Source organism: Eptesicus fuscus, chromosome 11, assembly GCF_027574615.1.
Source record: "Eptesicus fuscus isolate TK198812 chromosome 11, DD_ASM_mEF_20220401, whole genome shotgun sequence".
Taxonomy (NCBI): Eukaryota; Metazoa; Chordata; class Mammalia; order Chiroptera; family Vespertilionidae; genus Eptesicus; species Eptesicus fuscus.
This window is the reverse complement of record NC_072483.1, coordinates 82,163,313-82,183,060: the sequence shown is the minus strand read 5'-3', so window position 1 is coordinate 82,183,060 and position 19,748 is coordinate 82,163,313. Positions and strand designations below refer to the sequence as shown.

The 19,748-nt window shown below is 39.2% G+C and overlaps 1 protein-coding gene across 4 annotated transcripts in view; it reads left to right on the top strand.

Annotated features, from left to right (window-relative positions):
• PARD3B (par-3 family cell polarity regulator beta) overlaps positions 1-19,748 on the top strand; it is a 910,289-nt gene that overhangs the window by 400,674 nt on the left and 489,867 nt on the right. The gene's annotated exons all lie outside the window — the stretch shown is intronic.

Genomic DNA, 19,748 nt, shown 5'->3' with positions numbered 1-19,748 from the left:
TGAGCCAGGGTATTAAAGGGAGAACACGTTTTTGTCTTCATTTTACTGATGCTAAAGTTGGAGGCAGAGGAAGGTTTAGTGAGTTGGCTAGCAAGTGGCAGAGCCAAGACTTTAACCCAGGTGGTTTGGCTCCTAAGTCCCTGCTCTTGAGCAGAGCACCATGCTGCTGACTCCCATCCTCCTCCTGCTTCATAACGCCCCAGGATGCAACTGGTATAGTCAGCGTGTCAGGGAAATGCTTCTGAAACTGGAACATGGTAAGTGTCGTTACAGTTTCAAGACAACGTATATTATGGCTATATGGTGCCAGTACTGGGTTTCTAGAACTCAACAGTGAAATCAAAGAAAAATAAAACGCCATGCCAAAAGTGCTTATAACCAGGTATATTTGTATGCTGTACCTATAAGATGATAGATTAAATGAAGAATAGTTTCCTAAAGAAATAAAGTCCTTCTTCTACTTGGGACTGTGGGGTCTTTCTGCTAAATCCTGAGTTGCTTTGAAGAGCTGTGGTTGTGGTTTGTCCTTTGCAATGGCCTGAGAGTTAGATCCTGGTTAATGGTGACATATCATTGCAATAAGTGGTCTTCAGATTTGATGGTGCCATATTAAAAAGACTCCGAGAAACGAGGCTCTAACCCATTTTAAGTCTTACTGTCTATAACACTTTAAGAAAAAGGCAATATTTACAGGGATATAAGGATGCTGAATGAGCTAAATGGATTCTCCCAGTTTTGTATAACATTTTATTAAGAACCTGTGTCACTGTGTTTGAGGGAAGAGTCAGTTTATCAAATCATTGGCAGTTACTAATAGGGTAGTGGCAATATTTTAGCATATTTTTTTTTCTGTGAACAAGGAAGAAAATATCCTGGAAGTATTTTAGATGTAATATTTCTTACTGTCCATCCTTTTAAGGAAATATATTTAATGGAAATTACTTTAATAAAAATTAGGTGTGTGCGTTCTACTGCAATGATTAGTATAAACGGAACCAGTATGTGGTATGATGTGTGTCTGTGTGTGTTTGTATGTGTGCATTTAACACACATGAACTGGGACTGTGTTAATAAGCCTAAGTATATTGGATTGGAGGGAAAAAAGAACTATATAAATGAGATAATAATTACATCAAAGAGAAAAGCTACAATGTACGGCTTCTTTTTGCAATGTCAGTATACTTTAAAATGCGAGCGTATCTGACTGTGTTACCATCATTTACATGTGGAATGTCACCAATCTGTTCCATGTTCCTATGTATCCTTACCAAACTATGATACCAATGAGTTCTAAGTGGAGTAGTTGGAGTGAGAGATATAGTGTTACTAACAAAGATGCAAGTCCTGATTCAAGAAGAAATGCTGACACCCCAAATGCTCTTACATAACAATATGCAGGTTAGCAAACATGAGCGAAGGCCACATGTACCAAGCGTGAGAGGAACACGCCTATTTCCTCCTTTGCTCATAGGGCTCCCTGAGGGTGATGAAGTGTAAACTTGAGACCCAGAGAACAGAGTCTGGTCCTTGCCTGGCCACAGAGCAGTGCCACAGCCCAGGCTCTTCTAGCTTCAGTGGTGAAATACTCTCCGTGCAAAGTTTAAGCATTCACAGTCTAAGGTGCAGGCATTGTCCCTTTCTAATCTCTGTATTTCTAGTTCGAAGTACATGGGGGGTGCTCAGTGTGTATGTGTTGTATTTAGGAATGCAAGACACATATTAATCTGGGAAAAGTCTTAGAAGTTCTTAGCAATTACCCGGCTTTTCTAATTCAACCATTCTTACTGCTATCCAAGGGAATGCACCGGGTAATTGCTAAGAACTTCTAAGGTTTACCTGCTCCAGTGTCTGGTTCACAGACAGTTTAACTGCCCTAGTGTGAGGGTAGGCAAAGTCAGTATGTGAAGGCATCTAGGTGCATCTCTTTTTACCTAGAAGAAAAATATGTGTGTGCCTGTGTGTATTTTTTAAAATATATTTTTAATGATTTCAGAGAGAGAGAGAGAGAGAGAGAGAGAGAGAGAGAGAGAGAGAGAGAAACATCAGTGATTAGAGAGAAACATTGATTGGTTGCCTTCTGCACGCCCCACACTGGGGATCAAGCCAGAAACCCAGGCATGTGCCCTGACCTGGAATTGAACTGTGACACTGTGACCTCCTCGTTCATAGGTGAACACTCAACCACTGAGCCACACCAGCAGGGCTGCATGTGTGTATTATTCTATTTTATTCCTGCCTATCCAAACTTATGGATTTCTTAAAACTGTGTCGTCCAATAGTATAGCCACTGGTACGTGGGGCTACTGAGCACCAAACATATGCGTTAAGTGTAATATGCATCCTGGATTTCAAAGATTGCAATATGAAAACGAAGGTGAAATATCTCATTAAAATTTTCAGATTGACTACATGTTGAGATGATACTATGCTTGGATATATTGGGTTGAATAAAATATGTTACTAAAATCATTTTCACCTATCTTTATGTTTTTTAAAAAAAAAACATTTCTACCAGAAATTTTAAAATTATATTTGTGGATAACATCCCATCTATATTGGCCAGAGTAGAATTGGATATTGCATTAATGAAATGGTTAGAGACCCTGGGGAGGAGTTATTTGAGTTACACATCAACTCTGGTGGTAGCAGTATGATTAGGTTTGCCTGGGGCAGTACTAGCCCATGCCTGTTGTTCTGGCATAATTATTAACAGTGTCCCCACTAACTCTCCGAGGTGTTCATGTGTGGATGATAAATTATGTGGCACCCTACACTGTAGCCCTATAGTCACTTTCATTGTTTGCTCAGCGATAAAAGGAGTGGTCTTTCAAGGAAGCCCTGGGAACAAAACCACAGCTCTCACCTCGGGGTACACTACAGAGAGGGCTCTTTGTAGCAAGGGCCTGAGCCCAGGGAGTACGATGTGGAGCCTGCAGATTATTTTCCGACTCTCAGATTCCATGATTCTACTCGTCGCTTCCTCCACAACTTCAGCGACACCATACGTGATTCCTGTGATTTGATAAGTGATGATGAATATGGGGAGTGTGTGATAATGTACTCATGCAGCAACTAATATGAAAACTAATTGCTTAAAAAGCTCTCTTCAATTGCATTGCATCTCAATATCCAAAGGAAAAAACAATCAAAATTTCCATCTCTTAAACAGAATGTTCACATGTAAGCAATTCACAGATGGCAGAGCCCCAAGTGGGTTATGTTCAATCATCCCCGAGAAATGAAACTTACTCATAACCCAGAGCACGAGAAGCTGTAAGGATGAGTGGTTGACACATTTGATTATGTTGAATTATTGCCTTTTAAACCACAGTTGATGACTTTTATTTTTAGTTGCACTTCATTATTCTTACTATAGAGGGAAGAGTTTTCACTGATGCCCAGAGATGTGTTTTTGAAAAGTTGGAAAAGTTGCACTTGTTTTCTAGCTGGTTAAATTATTACAGATTGCTTATTTAAGATGTATATCCTCAGACAAGTTGGAGTTTAAAAAAGGATTTAAGTTAGAAATATCAGATTCTCTGCAAGCTGCAAGTTCTTTGAATAATGAAAAGCCACCAAACCTCATTGTTTCTTAGAGTACCGGCCGGGACACAACATGAAATTTTGTTCCCTTTCTTCCTCTTTTCACAGACCTCTCTTCATATCCAGTTAATCAGAGTAGCATAATTATTAATGTGCAATTAGTAATGACTGTGTTTCTTTCAAGGCAATAGAAAAATCTAATTCCACTGACAGTTTTTGAAGTAAAGAGAGAGAATCCTGGGGGCAAGATATTGCAGTGAGAATCTGTTTCTGGGATGCCTTACCTTTCTTGCCTTGATTGCAACCTGGTGTTCTTGGCCGAAGGGCAGGCCATAAAACCAGGTTCTTGAAATTGATGTTCCTGAATTTGCGGATGGAAGAGAACTCTGAAACAGATGTGACTTTTTTCTTCTTAATATCCGGTTAACTGCGACGGTTGTTTTGTGTTTTAATGACTGTTTATAGTTTCACATTTAACCCCTAAAGCAAAAAGATCCTGCAGGGTGAGTAAATTAAAAAGTGGATTCCTGAACACTATAAGGCTGTGCCTGTTCTCAGATAGTAAACACCTTTGTTTGTTCTGAAACCGTTACTTGTATCGCATCACCAACATCAGTTAGGAAAATCCTGGTGTATCTTTTAAAAGTTCATGTCTATAATAAATACATTTTATTAAAGAAAGAAATAACATGGCAGCCTTTGAGGCTGCTAAACTAGCATTCGTGAATGGGTTTCACAGGGTCAGAAGTTTTATACCATAGACTGGGAGGAGAGCGGGAGGGGGGGGGGGGGGGGAGAATATTTAACGAAGGAGACTCTATCACTGCTATCAAATTTTAAAAGGAAAACAAGAGATGAAGAACTTGTTTTGGGGTTGGTTTGGGGATGAAATCATATGGGAAAGACACCATTTCTCAAAGTTATGAGGAATGTTAGAGATTGAGAAGTAAGGTAGAAATTGCCACCTCTCCCAAATATCTATTAAATAATTAAGGTTATTTCATCTTTTCTACCTAACACATAGTATGTAAATTCAGGATATTAAGATGAGTAGATGTTTGTGAATTGCTGCACTGAGAGGCCAAAAATAACTCTTTAGTTAGTAGCAGCATCATGCCTAGCAGCAGTGAGACGGGATAAAGGGCACAGCTGGTGGTGGAGGGCAGTGGGAGGCGAGTTTCCAGTGCCCCTACTTGTGCAACAGGGGTGAGAAGTGAATGTACAATGTTGTTTCTTTGGAATTGTGGGTATTTGATCAGCAAAGAGAGTGCCAGGTGCTTCTAGTGGGAGAAAATATTCCCAGCGAATAGAAGCATTATCTTTGCATCGGACATGTAACTGATTGGAGAAATCTTCCCTTGTACGCCACATATATTGAAATTATAATCAACACTGCTCCTGGTTTAAGTGTTTGCAAATCCGTGAAAGAAATCATTGAGAAATTACAGAGAAATTGAAATAGCGTGGCTTTTAGGATGAAAATCTTCGAATTGCCACTAATTTAGCAGAGGACTTGTGGTTGTGGGTTGCTGACTGTCAAAATCCAACATAGAAACTTCACTAAAATTCTGAGTAACCAACGTGTATATGTCTATCCATTAGATATACAATTAAATAGCTAGAAACACTGGAACAAAACAGTTGTAGAAACCAGTGTAAGTTGGAAAGGAGGCTCTATCCATTGTCTTCCAAGGCAGAGAAATGGGTCCTGTGGAGACCGGGGCGGGCGCAGTAGCCTGTCATATGGAATGGCATTATTACAGACACTGAGGCCAACAAAGGTTTCTCTTTCTCCCCTCCTGACACGGTGATTTAATAATAGACCTGTTGTTTGTGACTCCAGCTGTTCGCGCCGGGTGCTGATAAGACCAGAGCGTGGAGACACATGGCGACAATGGTTTTCATATGGCTTTGTTTTTAAGAGATAAAGCTGCCATCCAATATTTCATGGGGCCAAGTGTTTACTTAGTTTGGCAAGTTTAGACAGCTTAATTTCTGAAGCATTTATATGGGTAAGACTTAAGTTTAAATCCAGAAGCCTGCTTTATTCTGCAGCAGAGATTTTAATCAAATCTTGTAGACGTCAGTGAATCCAGTTTGGATCGTCTGCAGGTCTGTACCGTGACTAATCAAAGAACCTGGGAAACGTGACCCCCGCACAGGTGTGTGCTCCCATCATTCTTCTTGGGTCTGGTCCAGAACTGAAAGTCTAAGGAAGGTTCACTGTGCAGAGGTCAGTTCCAGAAATCAAAAAGCTCACCGTGACGTGTCCTCTTTTGTTGTTGAGATTGATCTGCACAGAATGAAAATTGAATGGGCTTTGCTTTCATGTCAACATTAATTGATTAAGTCCTTAAATGTTTAAGGCTCTGCTCTGTGCCATCTGGATGGCAGACTTGGCTCCTGTCCTCAGGACACTTACCACCTAGTCACGAAGACCAGATCTATAGCAGTTAAGCAACCCTCGCAGTCTGCAAGAGAGGATCAAATGATCAAGTCATGCACTCTCAACCATCAAAATTAGTGTCCTTTGCCTTTAGTCTGCACTCTGCTCAGCCTCCTGAGCCCCTCAAGGGAATTGCCATGTGCGGTATCTGTGTTTGTTCTCACCTCACGCAAATATAAGTGCCTGTTTATATGCCTATTACCAGACCTAGCTCCTCAGAGATATGAGCCAGTGTATTCATTTTTATATTTGAGCCCCAGGCACAGTGCCTGACACATACATGTAGGATTAGAGGATGACAACTTTTATTTTTGAGATGGGCAAAAATGAATTAAATTCAACAACTTTTAACTCATTTTGTAAAGGTGTGTATATTTGTGCGTATGTATAGTGTGTGTGTGTGTGTGTGTGAATTAGAATGTAAAAGTTGTGAAATAAACTGTTTAATATAGTGTTTTGCACCTTAAGTAGCGTTTTAGTCTGGAATTTTCTATTTTAGGATAATGTTGCCTTGTTGTCAAGGGGATAGAAATGTTTAAACACAAACTCTCCACTTAGAATTAAAATGTTGGTTGATGGCTGACGTCATCTTCTTACAGTTCTAGTAATGACCATCATAGAAATGGTTCTGAGAAAGAATAAACATTATAGGAAGAGACAAACCTTGATAATTCTAGAGATTAGCCACTATAAAAGCTGATTTTGTTAGTGCCCATGATATATGAACAAAGAATAGAAATTAATATGCATGCAATAAAGTCAGTTAGTCAACAAAAATAGGAGTTCTAGATTCAAAGTGCTAGTAATCTTGATAGTTACATCTTTGTAATTTTATAATAATTGTGTTTAAAAATTTAGGAAATTCTTGAGTAGACTAGAAATTTGTGAACAAGATACATCTATACCCATAAAAATGAAGATTTTATCCTAAATTTTTTCTTTCTTTTTTTTAAAATATATTTTATTGATTTTTTACAGAGAGGAAGGGAGAGGGATAGAGAGCTAGAAACATCGATGAGAGAGAAACATCGACCAGCTGCCTCCTGCACACCCCCTACCTGGGATGTGCCCGCAACCAAGGTACATGCCCTTGACCGGAATCGAACCTGGGACCTTTCAGTCCGCAAGCCGATGCTCTATCCACTGAGCCAAACCGGTTTCGGCCTAAATTTTTTCTCATATTCCATTTTTATTAAAAACTTCCTCTGTTGTCAGGTGATATGGAAGAAAATACAAACCCTGGTATTGTGAATTAATTCAAATTATGGGGACATTTATAAGGTGTTTCTTAACAAAACACTAATATACTTCTCATGATAGTGGTTTGGGCAAATGAATTTGACAGCATTGTTTGAAATTTGGTAAATATGATGTTTTAAGTAGCTTTATTGTGAAGGTCAATATCCCTTGTCCTGATTGCCTCCACAACTCTGTGACGCTCAGCAAATGGTCTAAATCCTGGATGATTTCCTCAGAAACCCTGTGTAATCGAAAGGAAGTAACAAACAGAAATTCTATCTGAACTCCTGTAGTTCTTAGGGACTCAAACACCAAAACTAGCAACTTTGGTTCTAGATGTGAATTACTAGCTTGGCTGGTATGAATTCAACTTTAAATTTCCTTTTCATATCTCAATATTTATGTGTTTATGGAATGAGGTTATAGTTCTAGCCAAAACACCAAAATGTATTTATTGCTCAAGGTAATCATATCAAAAAATATGTATATATATTTTTAAGGCCACAAATACACAAATGCGGCACCATAAAAACATACACACATGTGCACACGAAAATTCTTTGGAGGAGAGCACTACTTAAATCTGAGGGTGAACATGTGGTAGGTGCTGTTACTTTCACGTGAAAGCTCACGGATGTGGACTGTGTCCTCCGTATGTTCTGATTTTCCACGTGCTCCTTCCTCCTGTGTTGCGGATGCCTACTGACTATTGATGCAAAGGGTTAATGAGCCTTCACCTTGAGAAGAAGCAAGACATCCCTACTGAGGGGACAAGAGAAACTGTGTTTTCCTGGGGCATGGTGGGATTCTTCGAAATCTCTTCTGATGGGGGATGTCTTTTCCTCTCACAACATGAATTCTTCTGAAGTGCAAGTTTCATTTTGGTGTTTTCCTTTCAAAATCTAGTCACAGAATGACACGGTGCAGACATTTAAAGGACTCTTCTCTCTCTCCGGAGGGGAGGCCGCTTTCCTAATAGCTCTGTGCTTGGAAATGCAATTCTGATTTAGATGAATCACATTTTAAAAGCAGCTACTGTGTGTGTTTTACGCTTGTGGAAACATCTAGCGTCCTGGTAAGCAGTGTGTGAGCTTGTCACACTGCACAGCGTTTGATGTCTGATGAGATGATCACAGGGACATCTGGAGTGAGTTAGTTTTGAAGTCGCTGGTGTGAAGCACCAGAGAAGCCAAAGCCTTCCGACAGACCTGAACCAGTAAAAACATCGCCACTTTTAGCAAACCTTTTTAACTGGCAACTGGCAGCCGATTCTCAGACTGACACAGCCCTGATGTTTCCCAGTCTGCTCTCCCCACTGCACTCCCCGTCTTTCCAGCAAAGAATGGGTGAGTGGCATTCATTGCAAAAATCATAAAGGATCACCCTCCTCTAAAAGGTACAGGTAGATTCTTAAACATCAGAAGTCAGACGCGATAGACTTGCTCAAAGAGATTGTATTGTTTCATTTTTCCCTGCCTCTAATTTCAATCACTGTGTCAATCACCCATCCTTCTTAAATTTTCACTCTTAAATAAGTATGTTTGACACTTAGCTATGTTCTGTGAATATCCACAGATAAACAAATAGGCATAAAATATAGGTTCTACTAGGATAAGGTTATTTCTTATTGTTTCATGAATAAAATTATTATATACCTATAAATATCTGTCTTGAAACATCTGACCATTATCCAAGCATCAAGGATACATCTTAAGTTTATTGGTTTGTTTTTTTTTAAAAAAATATTTGGTTATCATGGTAATAAATATAATATTTACCATCTTAATAATTTTAAGTGGAAGAATTTGTATTAGTGGCACTAAGCACATTTATATTATTCTGCACCCATCACGCTATCCATCTCCAGAATTCTTTTTATCTTGCAAAACTGAAAATCTATACCATATATGCAAGGGTTTATGTTTGAGTTCTTGTCCTGACTTCACAACCTAACCCCAGCCTACATGTTTTAGCTTCATCTCTCGCCACATCACACTAGATACGCCTGCATGAAGTTTCTCACATGCCCAAGTAATGCATATCTCTGTGCGTCTTTGCCCAGCTGTTTATTCTGCCAGGCAAATGACAAATGTCAGTTTCCCCCCTTTTCCTAGAGAATGTCCAATTTTCTTTCAAAATTCAGCATAATGATCTCTATGGCCTTTTTCTTTACTAATCTGTCCCTGCCCTCTCTCTGTTATGAGAAGAATTAACCACTTTCTGCACACTGGCATATCTTCATTATAATTATGGATACCTCTATCATTTCCCATATTTTATATATTCCTTACTAGACGCTTAGCTCCTTGTGGGTGGATTGAATTTCCTTCCGCATACCCACAACATAGCATTGTGCCTAAAGAACAGGGTGGCACTTATAAAAGGTTTATATAAGGCATGGAGAACATTTTCTGAGTGGATAATACCTTGTTTAACCAGGAAGCAATTTAATGGCAGTTTTAATAGCATTAATCTATGTGCTAGGTAGGCCAGGTAACACGACCCAGGGTGTCACGGCAGGAGAGACTTTCTCTACTCAGTTTGCAGTTCATGTCAGATGGGGACACTTTATTATGTATATTCAAATATTTTATTTTATCCCATAAAAAGTTGCATGTTCAGTTTTATTAGCTCTGTGTTATGGATGAAGAAGGGAAGACTCAAATAAGTGAACTCATTTGCCCCAGATCATATAGCTACTAAGTACAAGTGCTAGAATTTTACTTCAAATAAGCCTTAACCCAAAGTATCACCTCTTTTCCCTCTACACACAATCAAATGTTACTTGAAGTACCACCCTGGCATCTGTACTTTTGTCTCATGAATGCTGCCATTGCTGAAATGCTTTGGGCAATCTTCATGCGAAACTGCCTTCCCAGCCAATTTATGAGCCACCTCCTAAAAGAATCTGTTTTATTATTTTGTAGAAATACTTTATTTTATTTGTTTTACCAAAGATGGTATGGTTCTATATAATGCCAAAACATATATTGTATAGATGGTCTCAAATGGCTTGACTATTTACAAAAGTTAGATATCCCTATGAAGCAGAAATATTTGCCACCACAAAAACAAATCTAATGCAGACATTAAAAATACGTATGGAAGACTAGATTCAGATGTGCTTAAAGCAGCAGATTTTTATAGCCATTCTTTGTTTATTCAATTGGCTAGTGGTTAAGACAACTAGGTTTTATCCCTGACTCATCCACTGGCTGGTTGTCAAGTTAGGCGAGTATAATTTTGTCCTCTGTCTGGAAGAAGAAGATTGTCTTCTGTCTTCCTCACCGTGGAATTGCAAGGTGAATGCCTTTTATCTTGAGTATAGCATTTAGCAGACTGCTTAATATATGGTAATAATAGTGATAATAATGAATGTTGATAATTAAAGGTCTTTTCTAATTACCAGATCTCTAATGTGTGTTAAATATAATAAAAGGGAAATGACTTAAGTTATTATGCATGCACACAAAAAAAGTAGAGCTAGCCACAGCTTTCAGTTTTAGCCATCTAACTAACACCTTGCATATGAATCTAATATTTACAAATCCTATTATGATGATAGTTTCACTAGGGTCATGTATGAAGAACCCATGCAGATTCTAGAAACTAGAAAGTCATTTGAGTTGAAAAACATGGTTATGTATGGAAAACCTAAAGGGACTCTTTCAAGCCAATTTATGAGCCACCTCATGACCACATGAAATAGTACAATGGACATGACCACATGAAATAGTGCAATGGACATTGTAGTTACAGTTTATCCTCATAATACTCTCTGTGAGTTCTGTGAGAGAAAGGTACTTTTCCTAGAAGCTGGGCACCATCCCAGGAATGAGTAACAGATCTGCCTGGAAGGTGTCTAAAAGACTTTGGTGGGAAAGAGGAAAACAATAGCCCAGCTGGAGTAGCTCAGTTGGTTGAGTATTGCTCTGTACACCGAATGGTTGCCATTTTCATTTCCAATCAAGGCACATATCTAGGTTGCAGATTTGATTTCTGGTTGAGGCACACATGGAAGGCAACCTATCATCAGTCTCTCTCTCTCAATATTCTCAGATGATGATTGGGGGGGGGAAAGAGGAAACAGCAATCATAACTAATTTCTCATGAAATTCAGCTAGGAGATAATTATTATTTGAAATCAAATTTTATGACTTCATAAGGTACTAAATTGGGGTAAGGAGTTGTGAACCATGGCAGACAGTGGGCTAATGTGGTTAAGAACATGGACTCTTAAGCTTGACTGCCTGGTTCAAATCTGGTTCTGCCAACTGACTAGCCAGCTGATTTTTGTCAAGTGTTTTCCTTCTCACTTTTCTAATCTATAAAATGGTAATAGCAACAATGCTTACCTCATAGGGTTATACTGAGAAATCAATGAGTGATTATTTATAAAAATTCTTACAGTGCATGGTAGATAAGTACTATATATGTTTGTTGAAAAAATATGTTTGATTTGTCCCATACATGAAGGAGGAAAGGGTGCTGGATTAAGTTAGACCATAGTAGTAGTTCTGAGAATAATCTTTAATTTTTAAAGCTGAATTTGATGTTTAGTTTTCACTTAAGAAAGGCACTTGGCACACAGCTAGGAAAACATACTGATTCCAAAGGTAAACATTAAATATATATTGAGCATCTTTTGCTCATAGAGATCCTGGCAAGTCCATCTCATTTGAAAACAAAAGAAAACCAAAACCAAAGCACACACAAAAAAGAACCAACCCTCTGAAGACCAGTTCCTCAGGCGCTGTTGGAACTGCATCAACAAATTCCGCCCTGGCTTTCCTCCCTTGCTGTGAAATGGTTCTCTTCCTTGTAAACAGTTTGTTTAAATTGAAAACCTAGAAGGAAACAGGAAAGGAGGGGCTATTAAGGAGCAGGGCAATTTCAGATGGCTCAAACCTGCCACCCATCTCTTCTAGCTTTCTGGAAGCCCCTGCCTTTTGGCGTTTCCCTGGTTCGCTCTTCCTGCCCCCTCTATCTTGAATCACTTTCTCACTTGTCTGCAGGGCGGACACCTTCTCACTTGTTAAGTCAAGGCTAAAACACTACCTCCTTTTTAACTCCATCCTGGAAACCGCATTCCCTGCTCTAAGTTCGGTGCCATTTCAGCCATAGTTTTTAAAGAAATGCATGATATGGCATTTGTTAAGATCACGGTGAAAATATTATTGGTGGGCAGCAGTGTTTAATTTAGGGTCAAAATATGAGAGGTTAAACACAGGAAGACACCTGGAGAGCACAGGATGGGTGCCTCCCATTTCACATGCAGGTTCCCTGACTCAGGCAAGCTCTGCTGTGCTCAGAGGCTGAGCCACCTGTTCCCTCATGGGGCCCTGCTGCCCACCCCGTTCCCTCATGGAGAATGGTTCATACTTATATTGTGAACACTTAACCACTTGTTTTTGTATGTCTCCCTCTGTTCTCAAGAGTGGAAGTACCCTGAGAGCAGAGAATTGCTTTTCTTTCTGGTAGCCCAGGACTTAGCATATGGTAGGTAATAATGGATTGACTGACTGAATGAATGAATGAAGCACATATGGAAAGAAAGAAAACATGAACAGATTCTCAGATTCTAACGGGTTATTTTTTTTTCTAGAGAAAATATCTGAAAGGCAATATTTCAGAAAAGAATAAAGTGTTTTAAGAGTAATATATGTTTTTGTGTTTTCTTCATCCACTGCTAATGATGAACACATGGACTTCAGCATGAAATGTGTGTGTGTGTGTGTGTGTGTGTGTGTGTGTGTGTGTGTGTGTGTATATATATTGCAAACTAAGAAAGAGCATAAGTAGACCTCTGAAGGTTTTATGGAATTCTGCATTTTTAAATATGGTTCAAACTCAATCCTCCTAGTCACTTTCCAGCTTCCTTCATTTTAAACATGATGGCAGAGGTAGGGGAGAGAATTTGCTTGGAAATGATTGTAGTCATTCAAGTTTAGCTTTGGGTAAGTGCTTTCTTAACAGTTTGAAAATATTTCATTTAATTATCTGTATATTTGGAAAAGTAAATATAGAACCTAAAGAGATGATCATTTAATGTCAGAATATGAGTTTTTCAGTATTTCTAAACCTCTTTTGATAAGTAGATAAATTAGAAATGAGAAGCTTTCTGCAAGTATGTTTCATTAAACATACAGATATCAGGAAAATGTTGATCTGGGATCAGATAGACATTTAATGAATATCTATGAACTACTTTCCCTGAAATAAGTAGAATAAATATTCTCCGTAATGTTCCTGCTTCTACTTTTTTTTTTCCTTAGATACCTGTAGTACTTATACAAATAAATTGTGAAAGCACACTATAACCATTGCTTGTATGACTATACCCCACACTGGAGAAACACTGTGGATAAAAATATTTGTTTTGTTTTGCTTCTACCATATGTAGTTAAACTGATTTATTGCATCATGTAACATAAAACAATTGACTTTAGAAATTTCCAAACTGATTTTTTGTTTTAAAATCCTTGCAATTTTTCAAATTGGTGGTCCAAAAATAACATGCAAAAATAAGTATTTTAAAGCCATGAATCTCGGCATCAATTTCAGGATACATTTCTTCTGGCCAAATTGGGAGAAAAATTTTTATAGTTTTAGCTCATTGCATGATTCCCAACTGATAGTATAACTTAGAGACCATTATGGACAATTAAGGCTTTGTCAAGCTCTCATAATATTTTCCCACTTTTGAGTATGTGGGTTTTGTGAGATCTTTATCCATAATGTTGTGCTGACTCAGCAAAATGGTTCGTAATGTCTTCCTTCATTTAACAAACATTGTGCCAAGTACCATGGTTTTTGCTTGCGATTAAAAAATGAATAAAACATGGGCCTCCCCCTAGAGTATTCTCATTTATATGCCTCTCTCCCTCATCCATTGAGGAGTACAGACATATAAATGGAAATGATGATATAATATGGCAGGTGCAATGATTTTTGTATGTACAAAGAAAATATATGGAAAACTAACAAGGGAATTTGAAAATAATTCTTGAAGGGAGGAAGTTGCATGGAAATGCTGAGTCTTAAAGGATGAATAGGAGACAACCAACCAGGCCAACTCCTGGGAGAGTATATTTTAGCCAGAGAACTACAAAAATAAAGCCAGATGTGAAAAATGGTTTTCCCAAGGAATCGCAAGCACTTTGGTCTTGCTGAGGGAGTGTTGAGAGATGAGGGGCCAAATCATGAAGGACCATATAAGTCCCACATAAGAGTTTGACATTTATGTTATGCAAGGCCGCTGAAGAGTTTTCAGCAGAGAGTTTACAAGTTCAGCTTTGCAAAATTAAAAGGCAGAGATAAGCAAATGCTTAGGAACTTGCTCTAATATGACTCAGGGCAGAGGTGCAAAAACCTGAATCATATCATGATCCTTTTATGGATATAAGCTCAGTGATTGTTTCAGTAGTAATTACAAAGCATCCACAACCACACTTACTTTTTGCCAGTCATTATTCTAAGTGCTTCGGATGTATTGTTCTGTCTAATCCCCATAATAATCCTATGATAATAGGCACCATTTATATTCCCATTTTATTGATAAGGAAATGAGGCACAACGAGATTAAGTAAAGTTGAATTGCTTAGTCATAAAACTAGTAAGTGCCAGAAATATTTAGGAAATATAACCCACAGATCTTGGATAAGGCAGTAGAACAATTAATCAAGAATAATTAATTGTCAGTTTCACTTCAGGTGAGTGTTCTGCCAGCCAACATACAGAACTCAGAATCAGCTTTTAGGCAGAGGCACAAGTGGAGGTGCTTGGGAAGCAAAGGAATAGGAGCTCCAACCTGATATTGTGAATAACCTTATTAAGAGCAGTTTTGAGAGAGGGAAGTGGGGTATGAACCGTCCTGCTGTTGTCTGAGAAGCACATTGGAGGCAAAGCAGTGGAAACAGCTCTTAAGGAATTTATAATCCCAGTGGAAAGCACACGGAGCTAAATTTTATTTGCCAGTAACAATTTAAGAGCTCCTTTAATTGGAAGTGACCAAAGTACAGTTAAAAAATGTCTCAGTCAAAAAATGAGGGGCATTTTTCTCTGAGCTCGTTGCATATAATCCCTGAGCGTGTGGAATTGCCACATCTTGGGAAGCAGGAGATGCAGCTGGGGCTCAGGAAATTGGGGAATCCGATTCCAGTCATCGCCTCCGCTTCGTTCTTTCGCAGATTCCGTCAGTTTATCTGCAGGCCAGCTTCCTCCCCATAGAGCCCCATGCTGGCTGATAATCCCCGTTTCCCCATCTCCAGGGAGGCATGAACCCTTTTTCTAGGCTCTGGGAAAGGAGTCTGATCAGTGACTTTAACTAGGCTCGGCCACTTTAAATCAGGGTTTGGGGGAATAGGCGATAGTCACACCACATTGGGTCCATGGTTTCACTGGGCGAAGAGCTGTTTGGGGAGGACTGGGCAGTCATTCCCATAGACGTACACCCAGAGCCAAGGGCAGATATAAACCATTGCTCATGGCAGTGGGTGCAGTAGGTTCCAGGGGAGCTCTGTGCCGAGCCTTGAAGGATGAGCATCGGAGGGGCATGCAGAATTCAGTGATTCAATTCATAGCAACAAGGATAGGCAAGCATTGCTGAGACAGAGGCAGGCCTGAGTGGACAGAGGGGAGGAACTGTGATTGCACTGTTTCTCAAAGAGTAATTGAAAGAACACTTGCCTCAGGAACACCTGTGGTCTTTGAAGAAATGACGGGATCTGGCCTACAGCCTAGTCTGTCGAATGAGAATCTTTGAGAGGAGGGTCTGGGGAATCTGCACCGTAATCCAGTGCACTTTGCAACCTCCAGGGCAGTGGGAGGATGGTGTGAAGTTAAATGATGAGGAGAGACTCGACCTGGCATGTGGGGAGCAAGCTGCTTGATATGGAGATGGTATGGAGATGGAAGAAACCCTTAGCAGCATAGTCTCCATGAATTTATTCAACGATGTAGCAGGTAGAAGGAACAGATCACAAGGTATTTGACAAATTAATAAACACACTGGGGTTGTGGAAAATAAATTAGCTGTAACATTTCGCATGGAATGGTGAAGTTGTAAAACAAACACAAAAAGCAGTAGAAGAAAATGGGACAGATATTCTGCTGAAGAGGAAGGGAGTTGTGGAAAACACAGGCTAACTTGACATGACTGTAAGGATACCTCGACATGATATTTTTTTAAGAAACAAGCATGTGTTTTTATTCATTCCTATTTAATTCGTCATACTTAGTATCGTCAGCCTTGTTAAATAAGTAGATTAGAGAAAAAGGAACCAGCACTTTCTCCCTAGAAGAAGGAGTTTTGTCTCAGACCACAGAAGCTATGATTTAGGACACAGACTCTCTTGGGTCTGGAAAAGTAAATGCCTCAATTAACTAACGGACATTCACCAAATGTAAGAACAAATCAAGTTTTCCCCAGAGCTCCTGTGTATATTATTCCGCTCTCCATTTGGTGAAAAATATTTGGCCACGCACTAATTTTAATCGGATGGTGTTGAACAGGACAACCTGCCCTTTTAGCCTTTCCTTGTCTGGCAGTAGTTCTGACATTTGGTTGCATGGCTAACATCAAGAGAAGCACATTGGATTCCGGAAGAGAAGTTTCTTTCTGGCGAAGCAGTTAAGACAGGTATGCTGACTCCCTTGGAAGGCTGTACCAGTGGAGGAATCAGCCAAGCAGAAAGCGCCAAATAAGAGGTAATTTTGGCTATTTCCACCTGAGTTAAGAATACAGTGTGTTCAAGTAAAATAAGAACAGCCAATGTTTTGTAGGCTAGGAGTTGGGACCACCATCTGGTCTAAGCTTAGAGACTGAATTATGTCACCTCGGAGAGGTAACTTAACTTCCCAGGAATGGTTTCTTCTTCTGTACTTTTTAAAAATATATATATATGTGTTTTATTGATTTTAGAGAGAGAGGAAGGGAGAGGGGGAGAAAGAGAGAAACATCAGTGAGAGAAACATCCATCAGCTGCCTCCTGCCTGCCCCCCACTGGGGATCGAGCCTGAAATTTGGGCATGTGCCCTGATCAGGAATCAAATGGGCAACCTCTGGGAGCATGGGATGACATTCAACCAGCTGAGCCACACTGCCCAGGGCTATTTTTTGGCCAATTTTTAAAATTTCCAGAACTTTGTATTGTCATTAGTTCTCAAATTTACTGGTATAAATAAACTTGAAATTTTAAAATAATCTCTGTAGTTATCCCCCCTATCCCCATTTCTAATAATGTTAATTTGTGCATTTTGTGTGTTTGTTTTTTCCTTGATCTCTCTTAATGGAGATTGGTCTATGTGATTGGTGTTTTAGAATTGTTTTCAGAGAAACAGTTTTAGGATTTTTAAAATCTCTTTTATTCTTCCTGTTCTATTTTATTACCTTAGGCTCTCGTTTCCTTTATTTCACATTAGTTTTAAGTAATGTAAGAGTGGAGAAAGAAATGTTTACATTTTCTTTTCTAGATTTTTATGTGGTTATTTTTCACTTTCTTGCTTTAAATAAATGCACTTAAAATGTGTTTTCTCATCAAAATACAGCTACTGGAGCTGCATCCTTTAATTTTTGATACCCAATACCTTCATTTGTAATTCATTTCACAGTGCTTTGATTTCCATTGTGATTTTCTCTTTACCCAATGAAATATTTAGTAGTACATTTTAAAGTTTATGAACATATCACTCTAGACCCATTGCTAATTTAATCACAGCATCCACAAAGAAATTTATATGGTACTGATTTCTGGTAAAGCAGTTAAGATAGGTATTAAAATAAATGCATACCCCCTACTTGTTTCTCAATTACCTCAAGATTGATTGTTCATTTTGTTGTTCAAATACTCTTCCCTACTTTTTAAGAAATAATGTCTCTACCTTTCTATTTCTGACAAAGGTATACTGAAATCTCCACCTATGGTTATAGATTTGTCAAACTCTGCTTCTAAATTTGGGAGATTTTGTCTCATGTTTGCTGAGGCTATGTTATCATCTATTTATAATTCATGGTTGTTATCATCTTGATGCTTCCTTTCATTTGAAGTTTTTCTCTTTAGTGATATTAGTAATTTTTTAATTAAATTCTATTTATTGCACAATTTTTTAATTAAATTCTATTTATTGCACTATATTTATTGCACTATATTTGTTTGGTTACAATTTACTTCATGTATCTTTCTATTGCTTTATTTTCAGCCTGTCAGTGTGGTTTCACCTTAGGAATGCAAATAGGGACATGAGGGCTATAGAAACCATGTATATTGAAAATCCACTGTAATTAACTATGTATTTTAATAGATAAGTCCAACCTGTTTAATATTATTATTACAGTTCTGTTTGTTCTTATTTCTTACTAGAAGCCCGATGCACGAAGATTCGTGCTAGAATGAGCTTTCCTTTTCCTGGCTGCCAGCACTGCCTTTCCACTCCGACCCAGCCCCTTTCTGCTCCAGCCCAGAGCTTCCTCTTTCCAATGCAGGAGCCACCTCTTTCTGCTCGGGTCCCGCCTTCCCATGCTGCCTAGAGGCCCTGAGAGACTGGGGATGGGGCAGAACACCTCTGTCACTCAGGGCCTGTGTATGCAAATGAACCACCATCTTTGTTGGGTTAATTTGCATATCACTCCTGATTGGCTTTGGGTGTAGTGGAGATATGGTCAGTTTACATGTTTGTCTATTATTAGGTAAGATTAGCATTGGACTGATATGCCCCATTTGTTTCTTTCAAATCTATAAATTTTATTTGTATTGTTTACTTGTTAGTCGTTAATTTTAGCATTTGTGAATTATATTATTTCATGCAAAGGAGCTTTGAAGTAGCCTTTAAGCAATGTGGTACAACAGGCAGAATTGGCTGGAATGACCATGGGGGCTCACCCTGGGTTGAAAAGTAAGCAGGCTAGGACCAGAATCATATCCTCACCATGAGAGAGTGGGGCTGCACTTGAACTCATTTTCAATGGGGCCAGTGGCTCTGGCATCAGCCACGTTTACAGGAAAATTCCAGAGGTCCCAAGATATCCAGGTTCAAGGCAGCTGGCCTTTGCACAGCACTACAGTGAAGAGCTGGATAGTCCTAGCCAGTTTGGCTCAGTGGATAGAGCATCGGTCTATGGACCAAAGGTCCTGGATTCGATTCTGGTCAAGGGCATGTACCTTGGTTGTGGGCTCCTCCTCTGCCTGGGCCTTGGTCAGGGTGTGTGCAGGAGTCAACCAATCAGTGTGTTTCTCTCATCGATATTTTTCTCTGTCTTTCCCTCTCTCTCCCACTCTCTCTAAAAATCAATGGAAAATATCCTTGGGTGAGGATTGAAAAAAGACAAAAGAGCTAGATAGCCACACTGTGCTCTGCCATGTGCTAGGCTTCTTTATTCCTGCCACTAAGAAGGTTCCTCTCACACCCACTCTGTAAAATGTAGGAGTAATAGGGGTACTGGCCCTGTCCTGTGATGCTTATCCAGGGCATGTTCACAGAACACCCTGGCTGGTGCTCAGCTTCCCTTGGGGTCAATGGGATG